The sequence below is a fragment of the Mesocricetus auratus genome, unplaced genomic scaffold (genome assembly GCF_017639785.1).
Source record: "Mesocricetus auratus isolate SY011 unplaced genomic scaffold, BCM_Maur_2.0 Super-Scaffold_6730, whole genome shotgun sequence".
NCBI classification, from domain to species: domain Eukaryota; kingdom Metazoa; phylum Chordata; class Mammalia; order Rodentia; family Cricetidae; genus Mesocricetus; species Mesocricetus auratus.
The window spans coordinates 111,918,619-111,939,472 of record NW_024429184.1 but is presented as its reverse complement, the minus strand read 5'-3'; the positions used below and the strand labels follow the sequence as shown (position 1 = coordinate 111,939,472).

Sequence of the window (20,854 nt, the reverse complement as noted above, 5' to 3'; positions counted from 1 at the left end):
ATGGCAAGAACCCTGTTAACTTAGAAAAGTGACAAAAAGAAGTATGATTCTAGGGATTTAAAGAAACATTAACTGAAAAAAATCTCTGGCATTAAATTTCCATTTATCTATCACATTTTCATTAGTTATTAGAAAGTCCTTCCACAGTTTAATCTTAACACACTAATCCCCTGAGTGGGAAACTCTGCTGTTCTTCACTCCCGCACTCTGTGTTTTGTTATCTGATCCCCAGCTATGTGAACTGTCATCATAGAACATGAATCACCCTGGTCACTCCCCAACGAATTTGCTCAAGATTTTATCAATCTTTGTTTGACCAAAGATTAGTCTTTCGATCTTAGGGAGAAAAACATGTCCAACTGAGTCAACTTTTGCAATAAAGGAGGATAAGTTGTCATCATGTTTGTGTATTGTAGAACCACTTTATACGCAGTGTCCATAACTCCCTCAGGATAAATATACAGAGTGCACACACACACACACACACACACACACCAGTTCACAGACGAGAGTGCACCTCTTTTTAGAAGATTATAGGATTATAGGTATTCATGTGTATGTCTGACTTGGTCTCTTATAACAAAATACTGCACACCGAGAAGATGACAACAAACAAGGATTCCTCATGGTTCTGGATGCTGTGAAGTTCTCAATCAAGGTGCCAGTGGATTTGGTAATTGGAGAAGGCCACTTCCAGGTTCATCAAAGACCATTTTCTCATTTTTCCCTTATGTCCCTACATGTCAGAAAGGGCCATGGCACCTCATAATATCATCGCCACATTGGCGGCTAATATTACATAGGTGGAATATAGACATTTAGTTTATAGCAATGTCTTACTTGGACTTGAACTCACAGTGATCCTCTTGCCTCTCCCTCCCAAATGCTGCAATAAACTGGGATGATCAGAATCTCCTGCCATGTCTGTCTTATCCTAGCATTTGTAATGTATTATGGAGCTCACCCAAGTGTCTCATGTGTAGGACATCTACAAGCAATGCTTCTCCAAGTGGAACATGAATGCAGGGTCCTCTCATCTGCAGTAAGTAGATACCCAGTCTCTTTCACAGGCCTTCAAAATTGACTGCATGTAAATGACAATTTTTGCCTTAGAAATGCAGAAATTTGTATTCCATGACCAGCAATTCTGATGTAGGAGATTGGAAGGCAGGCCCAGCTGACTCAGACAAACATCACCTGCTTTCTGTCATTTAGAATTTAAAGGAAAAGTTAAAGGGTCAGGAAAAGAAAGGGGGAGTGCTAAGGGAGGGTGGGGAGAGGGGGAGGGAGACAGAAGAGGGTAACAGAGGGAGTGAACATGATCAAAGCACCTTACCTGCACATATGAAAATGTCATAATGAAATCCCTTGTTTTGCATAGTTAATATACAATTAATCAAAAAGGAATCAGGTGCGGGAGTCTGCATCTTGGTAAGGCATCCCATGCCATCTTTCACTAGATACTCACAGTTACACAGACAGCTATGTAAACAAATTGTCATCCTGCATGAACAGGCAACAAATGAATGTGTACAACACCCACAGTACAAACAGCAAGGGAAGGACATAGTGAGACTCTTCTTAGTCTAGATTAGAGCATCAGGGTGGTTTCTTCAAACTTAGTGCTTAATTTGAGTCTTGAGAGGCAAGGTCGTCAGGTCCTGTTGAAGGTAGAGGTACCTAGCTGTAGTACTTCTGCAGTTGTACAATTCTAGTTTTGCGTTTCCAATTATGCAGTCACAGAGCTGAGTTTATTTATTTATGTGGGTTTTCCCCCTTTTTGAAGCAAATGTCTGACTTAGATGGAGAAAGTACCTTGAAGAAGTGTTATAAATGTATAAGGCTTGGTAGACAGGTGGTACGCCGCAGCAGGGGAATGGGACCCCTCGCACCCCACCCTTGGTTTCACTGACACCCAGTGTCCAAGAGGACGGCGAGAACACACAACTGCTGGTGCTGACTGCCAAAGATGCATCCGTTCAAAACTGAGAATTGAGAGAAAGCACCAAATATCCGGGGAGACAGGGGATGCTGAGCTGGCTAAGGCCCATCAAACATCACAGCTTCTGCCTTTCTCCTCCCAGCATTTGTAACAAGCCATCAGTCAAACAGACTTGGATCGGCATCTGTCCCCTGAAGTCCCACCCCTCCAAACTCCAGCTGCCGCCACTGAAGAGCAGAGGACTTCCTTCATTTCCTGAGAGGACCCTGCTCCCCCGAGGTTCCACTCTCTCTAGCCCTCAGCTGTATCTTTCCAGCCCCTGACTCTGTTAGATCGAGTCTCCATATTCATTTCAAAGACTCCAACCCCAGTCAGATGTTTCGACTCTGGTTTTGAGAGACATATCACTCAGATGATCTGCTTGCATAAGCACTTCCCAGATGTTACATTTGCTCTCAGAAAGAGGCAGAATCGAACCCGTACAATATCCTACAACTCTTTGTTTTCCTTTATTATTGCCTATTAATGTAATGCTTATTTATCACTCTTTGTGTACCCATTAATTATCCTAATATTTATTGTTGTGACTTGTTTAGGCTTTGTAAGAATTCTACAGTGTTATTATTTTTTAAGTTATTATTTATTTCACATGTGTGTCTGTGCACCACAAACATGTCTGGCCAGAAGATGGCATCCGGTTCCCTAGAGATGGAGTAACAGATGGTTGTGAGATGCCTTGTGGATGCTGGGATTCAGACCCGAGACCCCTGGAAGGGCAGCCAGTGTTCTCTTAACTGCTGACCTCTCTCTCCAACTCAGTGCTATTATTTTAAGTGCTGTTTAGAGATAACCCAAGGCAAAGAGGACATAAGCAACTTATCATGAGCTACACAGTTAATAAACAAATACAAGGGCAAGCTTACACATTCAGGACCATCTGACCCTAAAGGCTATAGTGTCCATCGGTACACAGTCCTGCCCACCATCCTTTGTCTCAGACATCATCACTATCTCCATCAGCCCTAACAGCTGTGACCTAAGGTTTTTCTGTATAGTGGCTGATTGAAACCTACAACTACCTCATGTAGCGGGTTCTATTATCATCTGCATCTCATAGTTGAGAAAGCCATGTGACAGAGAAATCAAATTAAGTACTCAAAGTCATTTAGTTAGTAAATGATTAGAGGAGGGAGTCAAGGAATTTAAAATGCTCACTAAGATTTCTGGTTTTGTTCTTATGTAGTAGTCTTAATTTAGTTAAATCTAACATTTTCAAGGTGTTAACATGTTGAGGAATATATTGACTTAGCCAGATTAAAAGTCAGTTCAGAGGAGAGTCTGGGGCCTTCATGTTTAATGACGCTCCTTGGAAACTGATTAGAACCCTACAGTTAAATCAGATAAGACAGTGTGTCCCTGCCACATTATTTCTTCTTTTAAATGTTTAACAACAGCAGCCAAGCTTTTAGCCTGGTGGTGGTGGTGCCCACGCCTTTAATTCTAGCATGTGCGAGGCAGAGGCAAGCTGATGTTTGAGTTTGAGGCCAGCCTGGTCTACAGAGTGAGTTTCAGGACAGCCAGGGCTACATAGAGAAACCCTGTCTCAAAACAATAATCCTTAACGTTCAATAGCTGATGTGTGTTCAACAGGAACACATTGTCTCAGTGACTAGGAAAGTCTAATAAGACAGGGACTCCATTCCTGCCTTCACAAAGCTCGCAGTCTGTCAGAGGCGCAGAAGAAAACAAATGATTACAATATTGTCACCATAGCTAGATAGACCAGCAGCTTAGCTGGGGCGAGCTCTCTGACTTATTCTGCTTTTCCTCTACCCAGAATGGAGGCCAGTGCCCAAGAGTGAGGACTCAAGCACTTACTAATACACACATGAGCGAATGGATGTGCCAAGATCTGGGGTACAGCAGGGGGCTTTGCCAGTTGGAGATGGGGAAGAGATAGTGAAAAAAATCTCTGAAGTGGTGCTTGAACCATACTGAAAGTAAGAACCAGCGGGAGCCAGCAGGCAAGTGAAGAAACGGATGGGAGCAAGGGACCAGAGGGTTAGAGCACTGTGGGCTATGGTGCTTCATGGTGTGAAGCTGCCAGCTTTGGAGATGGGCTGGGAGAGAGACAGCAAAGCCAATCCCTGCCATGCCCTCATGGGAAGCGAGAAGTAAGGTAGGGAGGCAGCGATGGGAGCACATCTGTGAGACCAAGGAGCCCTACAACAGCTCTCAACCTAAACAGCTTGAACTTGACTGTGCAGTCATGGAGCGGCCATTGATAGATTACAGCGGAGATGTGCTGGGAACAATTTCAGTTGCCTGTACGAGAATATAAACCCTTCTTTCCCAGCCCTCCATAGAGACAGATGCTGGGGCATCCTCAGTCCCACATCAGATTTAGTTCTGACAAAACAAGAGCAAAAGCAAAAACAACCACCACCACCAAAACTAACACACATACACACACACACACACACACACACACACACACACACACACACACACACACACACACACACACAAACCCGGAGCTCTACGGAGGAGGCCCCTTGTTCTCAAGGAGAGTAGCTGGGGTCATCCCAAAGCATTTCTCTTACGTCATCTACCATGCATTGTCTCCTTATACATCCACTGAACCTCCTGGGAATAAGACTCACATGCTGTCCTAACAGAACCCAGCCAGGGTCTAGAACATCAGGAGGTAGGCTTCAGCCACTAGACAGGATGTCAATAGAAGTGGACCAGGCAGGATACACAGATTCAAGCAAATTAGACTTCAGAGCTCAAGCTTCCATCTCTCAAGCAGGATGTTAACCCTAAATCCTGGCGGACAGGCCATCACATGCCTCCAGAGAGCAAGTAGCATCTTTTAAATCTAATAAAACAAAGGGGTCTATTTGTGGCCTCCAGGAACTTGAAGTCTTTTCTTGCCAGATGACATGTCCATCATCCTTCTTGGATGCTTTAATGCTAGTCTCTACGTACAAGAGCAATGAATGCATGGCTGTTGTAAAAGCTTCAATAATCAGAAAAATAACCATAAGTGGAAGGTGTCTTTATTAAATTTACCAGAGCCCTTAGCTTGGATCTTATTTTCAGGTGTGCACTGTATTTATCTTTTCTACTGAGAAATGTCTTAGCTGTATGATTTGCCTTTTAATATAACATGATCACAGATTTAGATTGTGACTTCTGAAGTTTATGACATATTCCATTATGTGGCTGTAACATACCTTATCTAATTTGTTCTTCATAGACAGTGAGTTATTTCTAATTTAAAAAACAAAGCTTACAGAGGCAGGTGATAGTGATAAACGCCCACCTCATTATAACTCCCTGTATTTCTATGGTTGTTTGCATAGCATAAAATTCAGAATTTGAGTTGCTGAGCCAAATGGCACACGTGTTTAATACTGGGGCTGCGGGATTACTCTACAATGTACTACCACACCATCAAAATGTCGATTCTGCTGTCTCTAACTTCTTGACACATTGCTTTTGGTTCCAGTCTTTGTCTATCATTAGGTGAAAATTAGCACCATACTGTGATTTTACTTTTTATTTCTGGGATAACTAGTAAAGCAGACAGCCTTTCCACGTGGTAATTAGGCACTTGTTATGATGTAATGTGTTCTCCTGTCCTTCGTTCATATTTGATGGGGATATTCTTCAAGGGAGTTTTAAATTGGGGTGGGGGGAACCCTTATGGTCTAAAATGAGAATTTGGTTCACTCACTATTGATAATGTCCATCCTAAAATCTGTCCAATGTCAGCACTGGATGTTTGCATGTCAGTTTCTGTAACTGGGAAACTCTGCTCTTTCAGAGAGGCGTTATTTTCAGGGAAATGATTACAAACCAAAAGGAAATTTTATCTTTATTTTCTTTGTGATGGTGGCCCAGTTAGTAAATGTGGTCTGTGACCCACTTTAGCTTAGGTAATCTCTTGCCTTTGCTTGTGTGTATCCCTAGAGACAAGAATGAATTATGAAGACACCACCTAGGGTGTTTTAGAGAGAAAGTTAAGCTTGGCAAAAGCTTGCTCAGCTAGTCTGTGATTCATTTGTTTTACATGGCTGGCCATAAGCTTCCAGAAAGGAATGCATCCACGCCATAGCTCACCCCACACCCCTACCCCCACCAACACTCCAGGATGATCTCATGACTCTGAGCAATAGGGAGGGTGTTCTGCAGGTTCAGTGTTCTGAACCCTAAAACCACTGACATGTGGAGAACATCACATTCATGTCTTTTTCTTTCTTTTTGGGTCAGTCCGGGTTTCTGCTGCTGTCAGTGTTCCTTGGACTCTGCTTTCATCGCTTCCCTTATGTTTGAGGAGATGAGAGAGACTCGTGTGTGTGTGTGTGTGTGTGTGTGTGTGTGTGTGTGTGTGTGTAACAAACTTAAGGCCAACCTGACCTATGTAGATGGATGCTGTCATTACAAACATGGACAATCATAACTGAGAATACAAAACCCTTGAGGTTGAAAACCTGGGAGGTGGCACTAAGCAACCAGAGACCGTTTCAGAATGGCAAGAAGACTTCTTGGTTCAGATCACCCTCTAGGGTCCTTGGGCCCTTCCAGAAGCCACAAAGCTAGACAGTGGCATGGCTGGGGACGTGTCCCAGGGCTCTCTGCCTTCAGGGTCATTTTTATGAGGCCAGTCTCTGGTTGCTTTGTCTGCTCCTCTTTGTTTCCCAAGAATGTGGACCAAGGACTGCCGTGCCCAGCACTGCATGGAGGGCTTCCTGGCAGAGCTGGGTAGAGGATACAAGGCCCCCCAGGGCCACCATTGTGGCCTTCACTGCGCTGACTCGCCTTGGAGATGGCGGCTCAATTTAATGAGGGAACATTATTACAGGTGAACAAACGTGATTGGGACACATTGTCAAGGACAGTTTATACGAAATGAGCTAGAGCCTATCTTCCTCGCTTCGTTCCCTACTTAAGGACATTTCATATGAACTTCTAAACAGCCTTGCTGATGACATAATGTTCAATCCAAGGAAATCAAAATCAGTGAGGCCAATCCTTGCCTGTGATTTGCTGTGTCCGCTAAAGCTGTCTGACCGCTGGCCCGACTCAACTTGGAGTACCATGTGTGAATGCCAGCCAGACTCTCCCCTGCAGTCACTGTCCTCCGTGTGGCAGGCAGTGGGAACACTTCCCCTGGGTTGGGTGATCTTCCTAGCTGTCCACTGGCTCACCGGCCACCGGTTCCTGGCTCTCCACCGCTTGGCTAGTTTTCTACCCTCACCACGAGTTTCTAATCCTTTCTCAGGCAGGACATTATGTTACTTGAGCTTTTCCTTGGGGTCCTCTTTTCTCCTCAAGTTATTTCTGAAGCTGCTATGACCCTTTCATTTATTTCTCTGCCTTCTCCCACAGGGAACATTATCCCACTGTTTACATAAATGACTATTTTAAGGACACAAGCAGGTCAATGAGGGTATCTTGTGCAAACTCATTCTAACAAATATCCACAACCAGAATTCAAATCCAGTCGCCGACACTCCAAGTTCTGGAGTTGTTGAAGGACATTCACTCCCCAGCTCACTGTACTGAAACCTCATTCCTTTTTTGTTGACTCTTGAAATACCGTATATCCAGGTGTTCTCTGAATAGAACTATTCAAATGGTTTGACTTTTCCGACTTCCTTAAGAAGGTTCTTACAAGGGCAGCTCTCACAATGAATAATTTACCTTTCTCAGGAGGAAGTTCTACTGAGACCCGACCTTCTCCAGGCACAGTGACCTCCAATCGAAGCCCTCAAGTCAGCTGCCTGCTATGGCTCCAAGACAGTTTTGGTCTTGTGATTATTGAAATCAACCCACCCCCCTCAGTCACCCTTACATCTCATTAACTGCTTCAACCTGAGGTTCATCATCCAGTGCTTCGAGAAACTGTGACAACGGAACACAAATGAGTCCTTTCCAGCTCCGCTCTATCCCAAATTAGCATGCTATTTATTAATAGATCTGCTAAACAGAGAGTCGAAGAATCAGTTTGCAAACTCTTGACCACCGAATTCCCTCTTGGGAGACTCTATGGTGACTATCAGCACATTAAAGATTTCCATGAGTACTGATAAATGGCTGAACTTTGGCTCGGGTGCTCTCAGACATGGGCTTAGTGGCTACCAGACATGGCCTTGGAGGCTCTCAGATGTGGAGCATGTTTCTTTCCAGATGTGGGTCTTGGCATTGGGGGCCGGGTCTGATCTTGAGTGTCCTCCAGGGTTTGCAATGGATAGGCATCTGGTTTCAATTCTTGTCTCTGGTCTGAAGAGGTAGAGCGGACGATCCTTACCCTGTGACTGACTGGGTCAGTGTCCTCATCTGTAAACTGAAGGGGACGTGACATCTTGTCTCTAGCCTCCTTCCCATTCAACTTACAGGGTCACAGACTACAATCTCATGATAAACTGTGTCATATGGATAATAAGCTGCCTCACCAGGTGTACGCCGTGGAAAGTATGATGATTGTTGTGTCTGGCCAGACTGATTTGTCTCACGGCACAGCACAACAGGACATCTACAGATGGACAAATATGGGGTGTGGGTGGGAGCCATGCAGCACCTCCTTGGGTCTCTTATTCAGAAGAAGATGACGGGTGTGTCCATCATTCCTCCAAGACATCACTCTAAGACGATTACAGAAAAAACTGCTCCTGCCTCCCTTCCACACCTGCGGTTTTCAGACGTTGCTGGCTGCATTCCTTGGGCTGGGTGGGTACTATGCAAATAGTACTTTGGGGGATATTCAGAAAAAATGTATGAATTGGAATATAATTCTGTGATATTGGAGATGATTTCTTTTCTGCTTTAACAGCACTTGATCTTGATAATAATATGTTGTCCTAAATACAGAACAGGACACTGTGAAGGTAAATTCTAGGTTATGATATGTAGCTGATACTGGATTTAACCAGCTGTCCATCCCTGGGCACACCGTTACTCTCTGACCCGTAGACTCTTCATGTATGTGTGACTCACCACGCGACTGACACACACAGTGAGGTTTGTATAACTCTCAGTACAGTGGCTATGTAGAGGGTGTTAGCTAAAAGCCATTATTTCAGACACAAAATGCAAGCAACAAAGGGGAGGAAGTGTTACCATGCCAAGCCCTGGATGTGGAATCTCACACAACCGACACAGCCGCAGATACAATATCTGCCATTTGTGCTTGTAGCAAATATTCATTAGGTAGTCCGCAGTATTGGCCAGACTTTCCTGTGGGACCTCATTGTTCATTGTGGAACACTGCCACCTAGTGGACACATCGGCCACCTGCGGGGAAGGAAATCGCAGTTCCTTTGTTGGGTCACATAAAGAGGACATATCACTCTGGTTGCTGTGTCTGAGCTCAGCTTCTTAATCTGAAGTCACATCCAGGGAGAGGGATGGGGATCTCTGATTGTGAGGAACCTGTCAAATGGATTCAGAAACGAAACCGTTCTTTCCTTTGTGTTAGTGTTGGCCATGTGATCTGAGTCAAAGATCAGCTCTACCTAGCCCTCAATAACCTTTATAAACAAAGTTTATTGTTTTCTGAAATATTTGTGTGTGTGTGTGTGTGTGTGTGTGTGTGTGCGCGCGCGCGCGCACGCACTTCTGTGCCATCCCTAACTAAAATGGAAGTGGGCTTTCTCTCAGACTGCACAGCAGAGCAGCCTTTGCCTGCCCCATGCCTAAGACACATCTTCCTGCACATAGTAGGTGATCCTAAACATATCTAGCCATTAGAAATCGTTAATAATGGCAATAGCAGTAAGGGCAGCTATTCTTCCTAATTTTCCAGAGTCATTCTGGACATAGATTGTCTCCTTTAATCTTTGTAATCGCCTTTCTTGAGGGTAATGTCACTGCAATTTAGGATCAGAAATGTCTAGATCCTAGAAGTGGTCTTTCCAAGTCAACAACCACAGTTCCTCTTTGTCAGTATTACACTGCTGGCACTTGTTGGATCCTGTCTCTTATAATATGCACAAAATGCCCAGTTTTACAGATCTGAATGCAATTTCCCGTGGACAATTTCCCAGCTCAGACATGAGACTCAGGTCTCACTTAGTCCCAAGGGCTCCACTCCTTTTCCCACAGCATACAGCTTTGGGCACAAGGATGAACAAGAGTTTGTACATTTCTGTACCATGAATCCAGACCTGAGTCTTGTTAAGCTTCGGAGAGAAAGTTGCTCTCAAGGTAAGTCTCAGCTGGCCTTCCTGTGGTCACGCCTCTGCTGACCCTTACTGCCTCCCTCAACCTCATCTCTGATGTAGACTCTGATTCACAGAGATACTGTCATGTGCTAGGTTAGGGGTGGATAGATCTCATTTACTTTTATCCATAGCCATGTACAACACACTCCCATCTCACCAACAACGAAGCCCAGGTTCTGAGAGGCTAAGTTACTGTCCCAACTCAACAGCCTGGCATGAACGCAGACAGTGGCAGGAGCTGACCTCCGGAATGCACCCTGGAACTCCAGAAGCTCTTCTGGAAGCTAGCTTTGATGTATTCCTCTACTGCCACAGGAAAAACAATCTTCCAGTACAGCAATTCCCAGAATGATGCAGCTCAGAAACTGTGCTGTAGCTGACACACATGGGGACCAGGGGCATCCTGTAGCCAGCTCTTCTCACCCCGTCCTTACAGTCTCAGCCTACGGCTACTCTGCAGTTAGCTTCCATCTGTAGGAACGGCAATTCCCTAGGGATACAGAGGCCAAAAAGAGACCAACTCAGCCAAGATCCCAAAATACCCTCACTGTGCCAAGTGAGCTAGGGATGGAGAGGAGGAAAAATTTCCCTCTGGTTCCCTGGATCTTCTCCAAAGGCAGCCCACTCAGCTTACATAAGGCATGTACAACCACCGAGGGATGCAACCACGGCCCCAGGAATCTAGGACAACCCTTCCAGTTACATGTTAATTAAGTCACTTAGGGCCACCTATTTGCCTTTTGGGACAAGTTGACTCTGTGTGAATATTAAATAGCATGGCCTAGATCACCAGACCTGGGCAAAGGGATCAGCCATCACCCAAGAGAGTTATTCGGAGAGGTACAGGTCAGACCACTCCCCGCCTTCCTTAAACTCTTCCTTTGATGCACCAGGAAGCAGTACTCAGAAGACTGCTAGGTCTCTCAACACATTCATGTATACAAGCTTCTGTGCATGCACATACCCTGGAGTCAGACATATTGAACAAATATCCAGTAACAATCGCTCACATCTATTTCCGCTTACCACCAGAGGCTAGGGACATCACAGTGAGTTAGACAACGGCTGTACTGGTGATTGGAGAACTCTCAGGGGTGTGCTGAAGTGAACCACACCTCCCCTAGTTTAACAATAAGACAAAAAGGAAAGCACAAAGACACAGACAAGGACATTTGTCAATGACACGAGGAACTTCTTTGCTGAATCAGATGGTATTGTCAGTAGTCAAGTGCTCAATCCCCCCTTTTCTGGAGGGATTCAGACACCATGTCACACCTCTCAGTTTAATCTGCATTATTAATGTCCCTCCATTAGTATTTCAAATCTAGACAAACAAAACAGTAAATCAAACACTGGTTTACAGTGCTTGCCAATTTTCAGATACACACACTGGCCAACTTTAAAGTCATTGAGGAGATGCAAAATGCAAATGCATTGGGAAGGGATGTGTTGGGAGCTCTTTTACTTTAGATACATTTAACTGTAAGTTTCTGTAGTTGGACTTCAGACGATGCTGTGATTAACAGCCAGCTTGCAGCAATTCTGGGCACTGAATGGCTGGCTCTAGCAAGTGAGAATGCTCAGCTCTAGCATGCCGATGACTATACGGCATCCATATCTGAGAAGCTTTGACATGAGCTGAGAAAGAGCTGCCCCGGTTGAGGCACTTTATAAGAAGGGATATCAAGACACTGGGGACCATTTAGAGGCAGGTTCAGTTTGGTTATCCGGAGAAGCTTTCAGAAACAAAATGTAATTTCTAATCTGCAGCCAAGCAGGCACTAATTCTGTGATGCTTGGCAAGAGGCTTCCAGAGAGCAACACCCTTGCAAACATCAAGGGGGAAGGAACAGTCAGCAGAACCTCTTAGAAATGGTGTTTCAGGGCTAGGAAGATGACTTCATGCCTAGGAGCACTTGGTGCTCTTACAGAGAACCCATGTTCCGTTCCCAGCACTTACAACGGGTGGCTCACAACCTCCTGTAAGTCCAGCTCCAGGAAACAGATGCTCTCTTTTAGCATGCACACACAGGTGAAGCCACTCTTCTCTTCTAGTGTGCACGAGCATGCGTGTGCACACACACTCTCACATACACTCACACACACATACACACTTCCACACACACTCCCACACAAATACATACATACAGAGCCACTCTCTTCTAGCACACACGCGCATATACATAGGCACACATAAAAACAAATAAAAATAAAAAAGAAATGGCACATCTGTATGACTGGAGGAAAATGTTCTAGGCAAGGCACTGGTGTGGTGTAGGATTAGGGAGGGGAAAGGACGGAGCCAGCAGCAGAACCTGTTTTAGAACTGTTTGTTCCGAGGTTCCTGAGTCCTCACTGATAGATCATGAGGACAATGTTGGATACTGTGCACTAAGTCAGCCTCGTCCCGCAGGACAGGAAAGGGCAACGCTAGGAACTCTGTGGTCATCCAGGAGAGAGGTGGAGGTTGCTGCAAAGAGAGGGAGGGGGAACACACGAGCAAGGGAGGTCAAGATCATGCTGGAGAAATCTACAGACACAGCTGTAGAAGCTCATGGAAACTCATGAACTCTGGACTGACAGTTGTGGAGACTCCAGGGGACCAAACTAGGCCTTCCACAGGTGGGAGACAGTTGTGAAGCTTGGGCTATCTAAGGGGCCCCTGGCAGCAGGATCTATCCCTGGTGCATGGGCTAGCTTCCTGGACCCATTCTCAATGAGGGGATGCCATGCTCAGCCATAACACTGGTGAGGGGCTTGGTCCTACCCCAACTTAATGTTCCAGACTTTGTCAACTCCCCATGGGAGTCATTACCTCTTGGGGAGGTGGGCTGAGGGGTGAGGTGAGGGAGGCAAGAGGAAGGGAGAAGGGAGAACTTTGGTTGGAATGTAAAATGAAATTAAAAAATAAATATAAAACCAAGCAACACAAGCAAAAAGGAAACAGAGGAAATGTAGTGTTGTATCAGCTGCATGAGGTCATTGAGGGCCAAGCAGAGAAGCACTGGGAATGCCAACACTAGAGTCTGGGGTAGAAGTGACATACTTTTTTTGGTAATGGTTCGGTGTCAAACCTAAGTGAGGAGTAGCTTAGCTCTGCGTTGTGAAGTCACCACATCAGAAAGCAATGGTAGGCTCATCAGCACTCATCTGAGCACACAGCATGGCGGAAGCTGGAGAGTAAGGGGTCCTTGCCACCCTTCTCTAACGTCTCAAGCACTGATCTGGAGGTATAAGAGCAAATGATGACTTTAAGCTTTTGTGCAGCATCAGTTGTTTTCCTCCAGGTCATAAAGAGCCAGGAAAATCAGGCTGAGAACACATGGAACGCTTGCAAATCTATTCCGAACTTGGGCACAGTGCACCAGTTGTGCTCGAAAGTAAATAAGAATCAATCAAGAGGGACAGGACAGAGGGCTCAGCAGGTAAGCATGCTTGCTGCTCTTGCAGGGGACCAGAATTTAATTCTCAGCACCCACGGTGGGCAGCTCCCAACTGTCTGTAACTCAAGTTCCTGGGAATGCAGCCCCCACTTCTGGCCTGTGTGGGCACTCCCCCCCAGGTGCACATCCTCAACGCAGTCACAAACACAGACACAAAAATAAAGCCTTTTTAAAAAGAAGGCAAATCAAAGGAGACAAATCCAGCTTCTGCTCTGTAACAGGTTGAATTTACACTATTACTAACACACAGGAACGTGACACTTTCTCATACTGGGAAGTAACACACTAGCATAGACTTCCTGTCACACAACCAGTGACACCCACTAGCACAGTGCTTCTTATATACAGGCCACACACTAAGGCAGCACTTTCTACATGATGTGTCTATATAACACACATATGTGTATGCACATATATGAAGGCCTTTATTGTACAACATTTAAAAGTAGCCATGAGGTAGGACCTACTGATCTTCCCATTTCACACATTAGAAGGTCAGGGAGAGTCAGGCCAGTTGAACACTACACAGCTAGTATGTGGCAAAGGTGGTTTCTGAAGTGCACAATCCACATGGTTTAAATCATAGAAATTGCTGTCTTTCTGGGCAGGCTCTGTGAAACTTGAGAAAATGTCACATTGATTAATTTCTTCCCTATAGGCATAGAGAATAAGTCCCATTCCTTGTAAGGAATTTGAGGGGAAGGCACATGGGAGAAGTTTGATGGAGGAGGGGGAAGGTGGAGATGATGTCTACACAGTACTTCCGAAATCCTCATATACTATACAAATTTAAAAAGTTTACATGCATTCATCCGTCTTTGTGTGGATATGTGGGGACAACTCTTAGGAGTCAGTACTGTCCTTCCATCATGTGGGTCCCGGGGTCAGGCTTGGTGGCAGGCTCCTTTACCTGCTGAGTCACCTTGTTGGTCTCGGACTTGTTTTTAACAAACAAAACATGGAAAATTCGACAGCATGATGTGACCAGCTAGTTAAAAAGACCCTGGCTTCCATGCTGGTGCATGTCCCAGGCATATCTTCACACTCCTACCACAGCTCCTTCCCTCAGCCTCTCCCCTCTCTCTTCCTTCTTCTGCTCCTCCTCTTTGCCCCCCCTTCCTTCTTCCTGCCATCCCCACTGGTGGGTGTGAGCCGAGGTCCTTCTCTCTGAACCCAGGGGGTGCCCGCCACCTCTTGGTGAAGCAGTCCTGCAGAGGTCCACGTGATTAGTTTGGAACAAATCCTTTCTTTCAGACCTGCCAGCAACCTTGTACAGAAACTTGGAAATGGATCCTTCAGGCCCAGCTGACCTTTGAAATACTGCAACCCTAGCTGATGGTTTGACTACAACCACAGGGGACACTTCTGGCCAAGGGGCACCTGCTAAGCCACATGTAAATTCCTGACCCACAGAAACAGGGCTCAGAAAACCTTTTAGTTCTGTGCTAAGTTTTGGAGTAATTTGTTATGTAGCAGTAGATCAGTAATGCAGTACCTTAGGCATAAGATAATCTGTGACAAAATAGAGTTTTCTTCTTTTACATTTAAGTCTTCACTTGTAATTGATACTCACATGCATGAATGCATGTGATGAAATAAAACATCAAATTGTACTAAAGAAATTTGAGACATGAAGCTAGGTAAGATAGTGTGCTCTCGTTATTCCAGCACTCTGTATTTGGTAGGTGGAGGCAGAAATCGTAAATCTTAACCATTTTAAGGGCACAGGTCATCAGTTTAAACTCACGTGGTTCAAACTCCAGGCCTTCTTTACAAAACTAAAGGTCTGTATAATTCATCAGATAATCCCTTTCTTACCCCCTGGGCACTCCACTCTCTTTCCTTGATGCCCTTCTCTCTGTGCAAATAAAACACCATTCTCCTTATTTTGTGACTGGTTTATCTCACTTAGCATAATGTTTTCAAGTCCATATCCCAGCCAAGGGAGAGACTACAGAAGGACATAAATACCAGAAGATTTTTGGGACTTTCTTAGGAGCTGCCTACTATAGACATTCTTGTAAGACTAAACGAGAAAAGCAGAATTCTGTGTCCATGTTGTTGCCTATATCAAGATTTCTTCCTTTGTGAGACTTAATAATGCTTTTCCGTACATATGTACCACATCTTATCTGTGTATTTGTAAGTCAGTAGAGAACCAATTTGTCTCTACCTTTTGACTGTTGTAAATGATGCTGCTACATACCTGGGTACAGCCATCACTTCAAACCCCTTAGTTCTAAAATGGTTTGTTAGAATATGTTAGCTATACAAGATGATGGGTGTCACTATGCTACTTTGACTCATTTTTGAGATATGTACAGGAGTGGACTAATTTAATTTTTAACTTTGTTTTTTGAGTCAGTGCCCTACTAGGCAGCCTTAGCTAGCTTGGAACTCAATATGTAGACCAAGTTGGTCTCAAACTCAGATCCACCTGGCCCTGTCTCCCAGTACTGGGGTTACAGGTGTGGTGATAACCAACTACTTTTAATTGGGGGTCACACCAAACTTCTTTCTAGGGGCCTGCTCCATTTCAAGGTCCCACCCAGTACACAGATGACCTGATTTATCCAGTGCTCATCAATCTGTTTCCTGTCTTCTCTAAATGTCTTCCTGGTGGGTTTCAGCTGAAGTATTGCTTTGATCTGCATTTTCCTAATGATTAGCAATATTGAGCTTTGTTCATATGCTCAACTGACTGTGCATGCTCTCTGGAGGAATATCTACGAAGACAGCATTGTCAATTGGACATAACCCAGAAACGTCCATGAGGACCAACTATGAAGGAGGGACCCCTAATTTAAGTTGTGGGTACACCTGTGATGGAGTTTTTCTTGATTACCTAAGTATGGGAGACCTGGATATGGGGAGTACCTGGATATGGGGAGTATCTGGATATGAGGAACATCTGGATGTGGGGAGCACCTGGATGTAGGGGCACCTGGATGTGGGGAGCATCTGGATGTGGGGAGCATCTGGATGTGGGGAGCATCTGGATGTGGGGAGCACCTGTATGTGGGAGCACATGGATATAGGGCACCCTTCTGCAGCAGCCCAGATGTAAAGGTCTGAGGGACACATGCTGCTTTGACTTGCGCTTGCCTCACACCTCTGTTGGCGAGTTCATCCACCCTGCTGCTATAGCTGCTACCATTGTGCTGCCATCCTCTGCGGCCATGGAACCCAGCTTCTCAAGCCTTCCAATGTCAGCTGAGCCAGGGGCTCCCCGGGAATTCCCCAGACTTCCATTTCCACTTTGGGACCCAGCCTCGGGGACTGAGCAAACACTTGTTTGCTCAGCCTCTCTAGAATGAAGACAGCCGTGGACTGCCCAGACCATATGGTGCAAACCTGGTTAATAAATCTCTGTTCAATGTATAGCCGTCTTATCAGTTCTGTTCCTCCAGAGAACCTGGACTAATGCACAGGTCCTTTATAACTTTTAATTGCATGGTTCTCTTGTAAAGCTCTAAAATTCCTGGACGTATTCTGAATGCCAATTCATTCTTTGCGAATATCTGTTCCCTTCTGTGGAGCGTTCACTATGTGTACTGTTCCATCGCTGCATAGAAATTTATACGTTTTGAATTAGTCCAATTTGCCTGTATTTATTTTTATTTTCTTTGTTTTAATATCACATCCAAAATATTATTACTGAAGTTTTTTGTTGTTGTTAAGAGTTTTATAATTTAAGCTTTATATTGAGGTCCTTGATCTATTTTGAAATACTTTTTATGTATTACATATGGTTAGGGTACCGCTCCTAATTTTAATTTTCTTAGCTGATGGCCAGATATGATAATAATATGCTGAACAAAGATTCCCCTTCCTGTGATTTTGAGCATTACTGGTTTCATATAGCAAATTCCTATGTATACCAAGCTATATCTGCATGTTCCACTGAGCTATTTATCTATCTTGGTCCCAGGGCCATATGAATACATTTAATGTGGGTTAAATTTATATTCTAATTAAGCAGGCGAAGTTCCTGTTCCTTATCCTTGTTTTGTTTTGTGTTGAAGTCTTTTTTTTAGAACTTCACATATGAACACTGCATCTACATCACTCTCTTCCCTCTCTCCCAGTCCAACCCCACCCAAATTCATGATCTCCTCTTTATCATTGTCCCATAGTCTCTCACATGCATATGCATACGTATACACATATGTAATCTATTGAGTCCATTTAGCTTTGCTTATATGTACGTGTGTTCAGGATATCCACTTGGGACTGGACAGCCTATGTGAGAACCTGCCCTGGAGGAAAGCTATGCTCCCTCTCTAGAGAAGGTACGAAGCACCTGTACCTCTTTCCCTAGGGATGGAACTGCATGGAACTTCCCATTGGAATCAGAATGTCAAAGGGTGTGGGTGTTGTCATTTTAATGGTGTTCCTATTAGCCTACAAGCATCACCTCACTCCTCCACCCATGAAAATGTAGAGGTCAAGAAACGTAGATGACAAAAGACTTGCATCTTATAATTTTGCTATCTCTTTTTATGCGATTCTTCAGTAGTGCGTCATCTCTCTGATAACATCTTCACCTGTCTATTTGGCCCAGGAAAATAAACCAGCACCACACAATAAGCTTGGAGTCACCTTTGAGTGGACTAAGAGCCTGGCCATTGGTACTCTGATTCAACTACCCGCCACTTTCAAGATCATTTTCCTTCATATTCAAATTCACAGTTCAGCCATGACAAGGACCAAGTCTTCAGAGCCTTAGAAAATTGGCAAATCCTTTCCCCATGTGGATCAAAGCCTTCTTCCTTTGGTTCAAATGCAAGTGTTAGTGGGTGAATGATCAGAGTGTACTGTCAGCTTCAGCTTCCTCATTCCTGATGTTTACGACCTGAGACTGCTCACCCACAGACACCTGCAGAGTCTAGCCAATTCCTTTTCCGGTGCTGTGTGTAGTAAATACACTGAGGTTCATGGTAGTGGCATCAACAGGTACGGCACCACCAGAGCTCGCACAGCCTATCGGACGCCAACTTTACCGTGTCCGTGTGTCTGCTGTTTCTTTAGTGTAGATCCTTTTCCTCACGCTCTCACCACCCCCAGTCAGGTTAAGACACTGAGCCTCACTGGTGGTGGCACTCTAATGTCTTCTTAGTCCTTATGACGATGGGTCTCCGTACTGTCCTTTGCATGTTGATATCTGCCCCCCGCCCCCTCCCGGCAGAATCAATTATTTCACATATTATTTATCAACCCTCACTGGTGTTGCTGAGAATTCGGCTGGTATTATATGGAAGGTAATGATCCTCTTTGGGGTTTTTAAGTTTAAATTTAAAAACTGAGAAAAATTAGGTGCACAGTCTATAAAGCACTACAACATATTAATACCAAGTGCCCTTTGTCCAATTTTTCTCACAGCAATGTGTTGCAAGACTATTCTGTTGACAGAGATGCAATAAAAGTGCGGAGCATTTCCACCCATGAGGATCCCACACATGCTTCCCTTTTGCAGCGACATCTCTCCCCTTAACTCAGCAGCCAGGGCCTGCTCATCAATCTGCTAGCCGTGTCATCGCAAGGACGCTCTGTGGACAGAATTGAGAAACTGTATCTACAAACTGATGTGACTAACATGCAAACGGACAGCAGGAGAACACTGACCCACAAGATGACCGGCAATCAGCCCTGGACGGCAAAGCCACGGCCTCTGCCGAAGTTGGCCTGAGTGCTGGGCACCCACTTTTCAGTTTGACTTATCATTTAGCAGCAGCCTGAGAACGCGCATGCTCCAAAGCCAGCTTACACCACGTGCTTTGCTCCCGGCTGGTCCTTGTTGCCATCAATATTTTTGCTGCTATTTGCTCTGAGCTTATTTTGTTATTCCAGGTCTTGAGGCAGAAACTTAGAATATTGATTGGAGACTTTCTCCCTTCGAAGTCAGTGCTATAACTTTTCCTCCTAGCCTCAGTCATATTCCATAAATTTTGATGTGTTTTATTTTCATTTCTGTTCAGTTTGATACACTTATTTCCCTGGAGACACCCCCTTGGGACCTATGGGTTACTTAAGGTGTTTTTTAATTTCCAAGCACTGGGAAGTGTTTCTGTTATCTTTCTTCTATTGACTTCTAGTTTGATTCAGTGTGGTCAGAGAATGCACTCCACATGATTTAATTATACGAACCTTGGTGAGATTTGATTTATAGTGCTGGATATCGTCTAGGTCCCAGAGCCCCTTGAAGAAAATCATTCTGTTCTGATGAAGGGCTTTAAAAATATATTCAGAGAAAATATTAAGACAGTTGTACCATCCTGATACTGCATTCTTCTACATCCTTGCTGCTGTCTGTCTAGGCGCCTGATCAAATGCTGAGACAGTACTGTTACATACTTGTAGCCTTGACAATGGAACTGTCTGTCCCTTCTTGTAATCATATTGCTTCTGCATAGTAGAGTTTGCAGCTCTGTGGTGTCATTTGTATGTGTTTAGGGCTGGCCAGTTGACCCCTTTGTGCTGATATTGACATGCTTACTCTACTGCTGACATGTTCGCCTATGAATTTCTAATCTTTTTATTTTCAGTTTTCTCATATTCCTATATTTGACAGGAGTTTCTTCTAAACCACAATTAATTTAGTCATTAGAAAATGAACCCTGCCCTTTCTTAGTTTTAATTGGTGCACTGAGATTATGTATGTTGGTTAGCTTTTGATGCATTAGGGCTTATGTTTGTCATTTTACTTACTGTTTGCTATCCGTTTTGTTTTTCTTGTTTGTAAGATACTTGGACAGTTTTTAGTTTTCAAAATTTTTTTGGAAAGTTATTTTTAGTCTATGAGTGTTTTGCTTATGTGTGTGTCTGTGACCATGTGAATGTTTGGTGCCCGTGAAAACCAGGAGAACGCATCAGATCCCTTGAAATTGGAGATACAGGTACTTAGGAGCCACCATGGGGGTGCTGGAAATCAAACCCCATCTTTGGAAGAGCAGCCTGTGGTCTTAATCACGGATTCATCTTCCGAACCCTAGATCTCCATTTTCACAAGGCCGCCCAGTCTGCCTTCCTCTCCCTTTCTCTGTTTCCGGGTCTCACAAAGTCCAGGATGCACTCAAACTTGTTCTCAAGATGGTCTTGAACTTTCAGTCCTCTTGCCTGCAGCTTTCCAAGTGCTGTCATTACATGCGTGCCCCGCCGTTCCCAGCTGTGTGGGGTGTGGATAGAGAACTCAGGGCTTCAGACGTGCTCGGCAAGCCGTCAACCAACCAAGCCACTTA

General features: G+C 44.6%; 1 protein-coding gene and 1 long non-coding RNA gene across 8 annotated transcripts in view; one reads left to right on the top strand and one right to left on the bottom strand.

Moving 5' to 3' along the window:
• The window catches only part of LOC121138878, a 31,122-nt gene extending 22,697 nt beyond the window's left edge, over window positions 1-8,425 (top strand). The window contains exons 6-7 of one of the 4 annotated variants that reach the window (XR_005875760.1): window positions 910-1,042; window positions 7,664-8,425. This is a non-coding gene — a long non-coding RNA (uncharacterized LOC121138878). The remainder of the gene's footprint in view (window positions 1-909; window positions 1,043-7,663) is intronic. The other 3 variants (XR_005875757.1, XR_005875759.1, XR_005875758.1) reach the window with 3 other exon arrangements.
• Ppp2r2b (protein phosphatase 2 regulatory subunit Bbeta) overlaps window positions 1-20,854 on the bottom strand; it is a 390,383-nt gene that overhangs the window by 313,205 nt on the left and 56,324 nt on the right. The gene's annotated exons all lie outside the window — the stretch shown is intronic.